Raw genomic sequence first — 10,857 nt, forward strand, 5'->3', positions numbered from 1 at the left:
TTTTTTTTTAGGCCTGTGCAATGCTAGAGCTAAAAAATAATAATAGAAAACAATTTAATGAATCTGCTCTGTACACGCATAATATTCTAACTTATTTTCTGTTTGATTCGTAAGAAAGCCATCCCCAGTGCTCCCCACCCCCTAAATCCTTTTCAACATACAGAGGCTATACAAAAAATTTAAAAAACTAAAAAAACTTCTAATTCATAATTTTGTAAAAGCATTAAGTTGAAATACATATCTAGAAATATCAAAATAAAAACGTGAGCACCAGGGGATGTGGAGGTGCCACCCCAGTGTTTCAGAAACGGGGCTGTCAATTTTATTTTAATTATGTAAAAAATATTTTAAAAAATGCTGTGTTAAAAGTTAAATAAATAAATTTAGAAAACGAGCCAATTAATGAAAAAGCAGAAAAATGCAATTTTAAAATTTTTGGGAATTTTCGAGAGGTTGTATTACTAAAATTACCAAACTAAAAGCCACCAAAATCTATATTTCAAACGTTTTTCAATGCACAAAAGTATTCAGTCCCCATGCAAATCTGTAAATAAGTTGATAAACATGATCGCTTTCAATAGGGACCACCAACACTATTCCTTCTCTCTTTTTTTTTTCTTTTTTTTTTTCAAATAAAAATTTAATTGAAAATCACAGCAATGTGGAGAAAAGACGCTGCAAAATACCAATTCAGTCCAAAATATAAGTACTTTCTGGGTTGGCTAACTTATGGTATTTAATACAGATTAAAGTATTAGGGTGAAAATTGAAAATCACTTTTCCAAACAATCATTTGATTTTTGTAAATAAAAACTTTGAAAGGGTTTCCCAAGCCATTTTTATTTCAAATAAAATTTTAAAAAGCGGCTTAGTCGAGAAGAGAAGTGAATCTCTCCCTTTTGCGTCACCAAAAGTAGCCTTAGATTGCGTTTTCAGAAGTTAAAATTTCTAAGAATTTTGAGTTGTCTCAAACCTCCCTTAATATCGTGACTCATAATTGGGCTTTTCGGAATTTGTTTTGAAAACATTTCAAAGGGAGAGTTCTGAACCACATTCCTTTGTCATCTGAGGGAACCTGCAATTCGGTTTTTAAGAGTTCATTTTCGAAAAATTTCCTAGGTAGAATCCCCGAACCTGAACTGCTTAACGCAGGACTCCCAACTGGTTCCTTTTTTAGTTTCAAGTCCTTAAAAGTCAGGTCCCCCCTCCCCCCCCCCCCAAGATGAAATTCCTTTCTTCCCTTTAAAATTTCAATTTTTGTATTTTCCCTCTAACCGCTTTTATCCATTTGTCTATTTTTCTTTTAAAAATATGAATGTTGTTTACACCCTTGCCACGATAATTTGTAAATTTAGTATTAAATACAAAAACAACAGATTGAGTTCGAAACTATTGGTTTGGTGCAATTACTTAATACATCGTGGTTTTCTTTTAGGCAAGATTAATTTTAACTAAGAAAAACTAATCTGTCACAATGAATCAGTTAGAATTGACCAATTACAGATTACTGCTGATTAATCAGTGCATTCTTAGTTAAAACTTTAAAAGTTTAGATTAGATACCCTAATTCGTCCCTCCCCCCCCCCCCTTTTTAGTATTTAGGTCCCTTTTCTCCCAATAGGGACAAAATAAAAAATATGTTGGGAGCCCTGTTAATAAAATCAAAGATCGTCAAAAATTGCATTTTTGGTACGGGCACCCCCTTGTTATGTCGCTTTTGTCAGGCGCTCAACAGAAAAACGCAATGTATCCGAAAATACGATATAAACGAGATCATAAAAAATATTTCATTTGATATCCAAATAAATGCTATGTGCGCCTACAGCAAATTCAACTTATCACATTGGGACTACAGTAGAAGATCGTTATAACGCACACCTTGGGACTTGAGCTTTTGCGTTGTATAGGTTTTTGCGTTATACAAATCATTTCACAAATTTTAAAACTATATTTACAATATATCTATATATTAGCACTTCAGAATGAGTTTTATCTACAATGAGTATTCAAGTCCTAACATTACAATTAGTTATTCACAAATAAATGTGTTTCACAATCAAAAGAAAGTGAATTATCCTGCACTTCTGCTAGCTTCATGGTTTGCGTAACAGCTGCATTTTCAAGAGCCATCTGGTATTTTTTATTTATTGTGAGTACTAATTTTCATTTTTAAAAGCTTTGAATGAAGATGGAAAGATGAAAAACTGTTTCAAACTTGAATTTGCCTAAGAATTTTTATGTTTGCAAAGCAAAACAGAGGGATTTTTTAAATTTCAAAACGGATTGTTTACTTCAGAAAAGTTGTGCGGTTTATAGAGAATTGCGTTTTATACGTCGGCGAATTTTTTTTATTTATTTATTTTTTTTTTTTCCAAATGTTTCGAAAGTTTTCTGGTAAAATGAGAATCAAAAGTTGCAACATAAGATACAGTAAATTCTGGCGAATGTGAAACATATCAGTTTTGTTTGGTTCATTAAAAGACTTTTTCCTGAGAGAGATACATTTTTTCATCAGTGGTCCCGAATTTAAAGCAAAAAGGTTTTTTTTTTTTTTTTTTTGAGCAATCACGATTGCTAATTGCTTTCATTTGACCATCCTTGATGGTTCCTTTTTCAACTCGGACCAGGGATACCAGCACCACCGTCTACCGGCCTCTGCAGGCGCGGCTCCTAGCACTTCCTCCTGGAATCCGTTTCTCCTGGTCGGGGCGTCCATGTCCTACACATACGCGCGCTCAAACACACACACACATACACGCTCATACACACAAGCCTACGTGCATACACACAGGTCTACGCACACTCAAGCCTACACATGCACGCACGCGCGCCTACACACACACACAACTTTACACACGTAACCGCCCAAAAGGAGGGGTAGGCTTGAGGGGACAGGAGCTGTTTCTAGAAACAATAGCCCCCAACGAGTAGGGCCCTGTCGCAACTTGTGATTGCGAAAAACATAATTTGAATTCAAAATTTCAGAATTCAAGTTAATGTTTTTTTTTTTTTTTTACTTTTAATCTTTGGCAGGCAATTTGAAAAGCGCGATATATCCAAATGCGCGATATAGAAAGGAATTGGTGTATTTCCAATTTCGAAAGAAAAGTTTCGAACCCTAGTTCTTTCCCTAACGCCGTTTTTGTAAATAATTTTCTTCATATCGTCACTTCAGGGCAATAGTAAGTCATCTAAGCCCAGAAATAATAGGAAGTTATCCTACTGTTGTTCTGAGGTGACAATATGTAAAAACACCCGAAAATTTTAAAAAATAAAGAAAAAAGAACTGGTGTATTTATCACGTTATTAGTACTTCTTGATTGTCTCAGTTCTCAGATAAAATCATTTTTGAGTTTCACTTATTTTTTACGGTTAAAAAAATAAATAAATAATATAAGTAACAGTAGTGCTTCAAAATGTTTAATAAGGCCAAATAAATTGTTTTTTCTTCTAGAGATCTTGCAATTTACTTTAACCTTCAAAAAACAAAAAAGTACATTAGTTATCATTAATATGGACTCATTTAAACTCATATCAAAAAGTATCTGCTGAAGTCCTCCCCTTTCCCCACTTTTAATAGTTAATTTTAAAGACTCGTCTGTTGCATAAACGGAAAAAGAGAGAGAGAGATTTTTTTTTAATGAATGGTGATCTCATCATTTTTATAAGGCATTGATATTAATTTAGAAAAATGTGCGAATACTTATGATTTTTACTTTTTATTTAGTGACATTCTAAAGCTTACCATGTTCAATTTTTTAAACAGACAATGAATTTATTTTTTCATTGCTTTTATTGTTTGTTGAATTTATTGCGACTTTTTTAATGAAAAATATTTTTTTTTACAGCTGTTCAAGTTGACAGTTATATTAAAATTTATTACTTCTGCTTTACAATCTGTACTGTCATGTTTCTTAACAGCAATATCGGGGTGAAAAACTCTTCTAAATAACAATTTCCCTCACGCAGTGAAATAAATCATTCACACAATAACTGCTCCCTTCATTTATTTTTTGAAAGTTCTTGTGGGTTGAAGAAGTAAGTGGGAAATGGAATTTTACAAGGCACGAATTTTACGTGTTACTCTTCAAAAATCGACAACAGAGAATGCTGATTTCAAAATATTAGTTACTAATTGGTATTTTTACCATATAATCCCTTCTAAATTATAATTATCTTTACTAATAATAAAGCTGGATGTCTGGATCTCTCTCTGTCAGTATCTCTGTGACGCGCGTAGCGCCTAGACCGTTCGGCCGATTTTCATGAAATTTGGTACAAAGTTAGTTTGTAGCATGGGGATGTGCACCTGGAAGCGATTTTTCGAAAATTCGATTTTGTTCTTTTTCTATTCCAATTTTAAGAACATTTTCCCGAGCAAAATTATCATAAGATAGACGAGTAAATTACCCCAAGTTATCATAACGTGGAAGCGTAACATGGGCAAGCCAATTGGCGAGAAATTCACCATACATTTTTCGCAAATATACAGGCTAACCAAAAGACCTTTTAATTTTCTACTACGGGCAAAGCCGTGCGGGTACCACTAGTCCTGAATAAATTCATAAAGAAAAATATTTATTTAGCATCAGATCTGTGTGAAAGAAAAAAAGAATAAAGTACAGTAGAAACTCGTTTATCCGGCCTCCGTTTGTGTGGATCTCCGGTTAATCCGTATCTAATTTGTAAAGTTTAGAAAAAGTATTATATTCACACAAATAATAACTTTAAATTATGATAGCTAAAGTATAAGTGCGCCAAATGTTAGCTTTTTTTTTTTTTTTTTTGATTAAATGTACAAATCCTGCATAGATAGCCCAATAAATTCTAGTAATCTGTCATTCATCATGGCTTACTTATTAGGAGCATCAGTGCATCACCGCTGCCGTTGCAGCTAAGGGGTCATTCATAAATTACGTAAGGATGATTTTGGCAATTTTTGACCCCCCCCCCCTCCCCCGTGTAAGGGTACGTAAGATTTTTCAAACCCTTCCCCCCTATTCTTACGTAAGCATCCATTTCGAATTTTCGGAATAATAAAATGACGAATCTTATCACTGGAATCGTTATTAAATTATTCATTATTTGTAAAACAAATAAAAAATAGCTCATCCTAATACGAAATATGATTCACCCTACTCTGTGTTATATACGCATATATTGATACCATGAACACCTCGCGGCACCCCCTCCTCTCCTCTTACGGCACCCAGTTTGCGAACACCTGGTACAACTGATCTGCGATATGTCATTTTGTCCACTTTTCACCCTGCACATTGTCTCAAAAGGTGTGTCATAATAACGATTTTTTTCACCTCTTTCAGCGAAAAATAAAGAAGCATTTCACTTTTAGGTTATTTCGTCTAACCCCCCCTCCCACAATTTAATCAGTTTCTTATTACGCGTTGCTTCAATGCATAGCATCCCGAAATGGGTTATCCACTCGCGTTCGTGGTTAGAGCGTCGTGCTAAAAATGCGAACGTCGTGAGTTCAGATCCCTATCGGCCCAAAACAATCATTTTATTGAACTAGGAGACTCCACCCCCTGCTCTCGGTCGCCCCACGGCTTTAGCTCCACCAATCTCCGAGGATTCTTTCGCAGTCTCATTTGGTTCGCGAAGATTTAAACCGTCCATTAGCTAAAATCAAGTTAAAATATGCATTACGATTAGAATTAAAAGAAAATCCTCCTCCCTCTGACGTAGAAAATAGAATTTAAGTACAGTGCTTATTATAGTACTTATGATTTTAGATTTGTAGTATATTTTGTTTTAATTTCTGTAAATAAGTTAAAAAGTCAATATAATATTTTTTAAAATGTTTAGTTTTACTGTGTGTGTGTGTGTTAACGATAAATCCTTAACTAAAACAAACAACCGTCATGAAGTGCTCTCTGTAAATATTAAGCAATGGCATATGCTATCGATCGATTCGGAGTAATTTTGCGCAATTTTCACGGGTTAGCTCTAGACTTATACACAAATTAATGCTTTTGGGCTTAATGATTTACTGCTGAGGAGAAAAAAAAGGTAAGCTGATACCAAAAATTTTATAGTTTGTGAAAAAAAAAAAACAAATTTTGGAGAAACAATGAATAATGTTAATTTCGAGGGTGTTTCTTTCTCCTCACAGCTGGGTTTTTACATCCAATACATTGTTACGAGTCCCCCCCCCCTTTACCATGGAGCTACGTAGCTCCATGCCCTTTACTTCAGATAACGAACTGACCATAAAAGATGTCTTTTTTTTCTCAACGTTTTTCATCCCCCTGCCCCTCTCTTGTCACACTTCACCGAACTCCTACCCTTTGTCACATGTCAATGTCAAGTTTTTTTTTCATGCACTTATTTTCATTAAAAAATGTGTGATTCTTAACGCTTCTTGTTACCTCCTCCCTTCCCCTTTTGCCAGAAACTCACTTTCACGACCCCCCCCCCCCTTTTTAAGCATCACATCTTTTGTGGACGACCCTTGAAGCTAATGGGAAAATAAATGACTCAGTCCATTTAGAAACACAGCAGATTTATTCACACGAAAAAATAATAATAATACGTACACTGCTGAAATATCTAGCAATTGATACAATACTCATGAAACACTGTAAGGGACTGTCCACAAATGATGATACGCGTTGAGGAGGGGGGGGGGGCTTGTGAAATTGCGACAGTTTGTGCCAAGGGGAGGAACGGGGTAGGAAGAAGTGTGACATCATGCATTTTTTTTATAAGGATATGTTCATGAAAAATAGCGTGATGCGTGACAACGGGGGGGGGGGGGGGGGTCAAAAATGTTGAACAAATTTATGGACAGCCTCAAAACCTCAGAGCAGGAATTATAAATGGAGGGAGCAAGTCCAATCATTGGCTTAGCAAAAGCTTGGGCAAAGATCTCAAGTCATGTGGCTCAACAACGAAGAATGGTTGACACGTTTTTCTTGAAACTAGCAAAAGAAACCTGATTCTTCCAATGCTTCGCTTTAAAATCTATCACGTGATTTGGTGTCTTTGTTTCACGAATGAAAGTCTTCACTTCCTCCATTTTATCTCTTCTCGATGCTCTAAACACAACGGTAAGCCCGTATTTACGATAACAATAGCACTCAAATACGATAAAACACATTTTTTTGACGTCAAAAGTGACTACTATAGCTCAAGAAGTAATTGAAAGGCTGAAACAAAAATTATCATGCAGTTGATTGGGACTTCAAAGGGAAGTAGTGCTTGTAGTGCTGATCAATTTTTGACTCGATCGTTTTTCTCCCTAAGCGAGATTAATATCAGTAAGCAAGATGCAAGGTTTCAAACAAAAATTAGTTTGCAGGTGAACCTCAATTTGAACGTGTTTCACGTGTGACTCCATATCTCCAGAATTAAAACAAGGAATCCAAAAAGAAAGAAAAATTAATTTGAATTTTGACATCTTGAATTCAAATTATGTTATTCGCATCACGAGTGTGTGATGTAGGCGTGTGTGTTTATGTGTGTGTGGGGGATATGTGTATGTGTGTGTAGGCATGTGTGTTTGTGTCTGCGTGCAGGTATGAGTGTGTGGGTAGTTGTGTGTATGAGTGTTTGTGTGGGGGGGGGAATGTGTATGTGTGTGTAGGCATATGTGTTTGTGTCTGTGTGCAGGCATGAGTGTGTGGGTAGTTGTGTGTAGGTGTCTGTCTGTATGTATGCGTGTGTGGGTATGCGTTTGTGTGTGTGTTTGTGTAGGTGTATGTGTGTGTGTGTACGTGCGTGTATGTATGCGCGTAAGTGTAGGATATTGACGCATCCTGGAGACGGTTTTCGCAAGAGGAGCAGCATCGTGAGGCGGCCGGTTGACGGTGGTGCTGCAGAGGGTGCTGGCGGGAAAATAAAATCATGGGACATCAAAACAGTCAAATGAAAGCAATAAGCAATCGTGATTGCTCAACAAGAATATGCAAATGGTCGCCGTTGAGACTAGGAATATATATGGGATGGGTGTTGATATTTGGTAGTAGTTTGTTTTTGGCGCTGGAAATTTGGCTTTTAACTTGTAAACTGAATTGCAATTTGTAAGCCACCTGTCGGTTAAATGACAAAAATAAAAAATAAAGAAAGAAAAAATTTATCATGTATTTCCTTTTTCACTTTGCAAAAATATTCGACTTCCTTTCCTTTTGTTCATTGCAAATAAATCGCTTTTTGAGCAATCACGATTGCTTATTGTTCTCACTTGACCGTCCTTGACGTTCCGGTTAATTTTCAACCCCACCGTCCTCTGCAGGCGCGACTGTCCCCCGGAATCCGCTTCTCCTGGTCGATAGCGTCCATGTCCTACACACACGCACTCCCATAAACACTTACTCACACGTCTTAACACACATACGCCGACACGCCTACGTACATACACAGAGGTCTACTCACACACACAAACCTACACACACACACACACACACACACTACACATATGTAACTGCCCAGGAGGAGGGGCAGGCTTGGGGAAACAGGAGCCGTTTCTAGAACCAATAACTCCAATGAGTAAGGTCCTGTCGCAACTCGTGATTGCGAAAAACATAATTTGAATTCGAAATTTCCGAGTTCAAGTTCATTTTTTTTTTCTCATCTTCTCTCATTTTCTAGTTAATAAAATGTTAACACTTTTTTTAGACTGGTTGGCCTGATACCAGGGGTGTCCAACAAGGAGGGAGGGGGGGGGGGGGTCATAGCGCAGACTGCACCATTGAAATTTTTAAGGAAGTCTATTTTGAGGGGTATATTTCACTTTTTTGGGAGGGGGTCTTCACAATATTTAGATGGGTGCGCCCTAGCTCTTGGGGAAGGAGGAGGCACTCCTGCTTTTACCCAAAATGCTCGGGAAGCTCAGAATTTTCAGGGAGCACTCCTTACTTAACAATTTCGTTTCGGAGATTTTTCTAGGATTTTGGAACTTCCTTTACCCTTACATGAGTAACGATTAGCGGATAATTGAGTTTATCAGAACCCAATTTAGAGAAGAAGAAAAAAAAAAGGGGGGGGGGGGTAATTCCCCGAATCTTTCTCCGAGAGCATAGACGGATTGTGCAGACAGGCCCGGATCTGCGTACCCGTAGTGCAGGGGGGTCCACGTTCTCAAGGGCCCAACGGCCCAAGAAATTGAAAAAAAAAAAAAAAAGAACTGGCACTAAGACTTATTAACGTTGCAAATATACACCGCTGGCCTCTTGGGAGGGGCCCTGCAGTTTTTGTTGCCGCCGGAAGCCAAAAATTTATAGATCCGGGCCTAGTGCTGGGGGAGGGATAGCAATAGCTGCCCCTTCACTTTCAAAAGTAAAGAGGCTTTGCCCCTCCACTTTTTTGTGCTCCAAATTAATGATCGATCGATAATGATAAAATTGATCGATTTACGTGTTGAAAGAAAGAAGAATTAATTTAATAATAAGTGTGTGCTTTATGTTTCTCTCAAGTTATCTATTTCTGTAAAGCAGACGGTGTTTCTTTGTTTCTTTCCTTCTTTCTTTTTACCCGATGGCCAGAAGCCCCCACAGTAGCTACAGCTCTGAAACTTGGCACAAAAATCGAACGTACCCTGGGAGCGTGCACCTCGAAGCCGAAATTCTAATTTTCTAATTAGTTTTTTCTGAATTAAATGTTTTATGGGATTTTTAGCCCTTTTTTGTGTTCAATTCGTCACAGACACCCAACCAATCGCGGCAGGAAAATACTTTTTGTACTATAGTTTAGGGAATTTAATTTCAAATACGATGAAAAAAAATTTTGAAGATTGATCAATTTTTGAATTTTTAATGAATTTTTGAAAAAACCTTTATTTTGCGTTTTTTTCCCGGGTTTAATTCTTTCTAAACCCATTCTACAAAATGTATGAGAGATTTCTTTCTGAAAATTTAGTATGTGGTAGTTAAGACATTTCACTTTCTTCAGAATTTTTTTTTTTTTTTTTCAAAAATATTCAATAGCCTTTTTTTTTACAACTTTTTAAATTCAAAGGATGCATAGATTTCGATTTGCTTTTTTTTTTTTTTTGGTTTATTGCTAACGGTAGTGCTTGTTTTTTTTTCTTTACCATTTTTTTCTTCAGGAATTCTTTCTTTTTTCAATCCCTCCTCCCCCGCCGGACGTTTCGCTGTATCTATTTTACGTTACATATTTGCGTACTTAATTTAATTAAAATAGTGAGGTGATTTTTATTTTTATTTTGCAAACGCTACTTTTTGCAAACTACGGGGAACAAGGAGAGCTATTTTTTTCTCCCCCCCCCTCGATATTTAATTTAATGAATAAAGCAGTTTTTTGAATGAGTTTTGTATAGATTAGGAAATGGACGGACAGGTTAAAATAAATAGAGACGGCTAAAAAAAATAGAGATAGATCGTTTAGGTAGATAGCCGCCGAAGGCGTCAACTTTATGGTAAAAAGATGAATGACACGAAACGTAACTGGAAATATAGGTACAGAAAATACGGAAAAGATAGATACAGATTAATTAATACCGCTGCCAAACTTATTTAAAGAGCTGCCGTAGGCGGCGAACTAGCCATAAAAACATGGGACTACTTTTTGCACACTACGGAGAATAAGGAGAGAACTTTTTTTTTTTTTTTTTGAGCTATTTAATAAAAACAAAAAAGCGCACAGTTTTTGAAAACTGGAGATAGATCTAGAAAATATTTTATTCAAATTAATATTGATATGGACAGATATAGATTATTTAATACCGCCGCCAAATTTATTTAAGCAACCGCCGAAGGCGGCAATCTTGGCCTAAAAAGGCGAATGATAATATTGATACAGAGAAATATAGATGAATTTATACCATTTCCAAATTTACTCAAGCAGCCGCCGAAGGCGGCAACTTCGGCGTACAAAGGC

Source organism: Uloborus diversus, chromosome 6 (genome assembly GCF_026930045.1).
Source record: "Uloborus diversus isolate 005 chromosome 6, Udiv.v.3.1, whole genome shotgun sequence".
NCBI lineage: Eukaryota > Metazoa > Arthropoda > Arachnida > Araneae > Uloboridae > Uloborus > Uloborus diversus.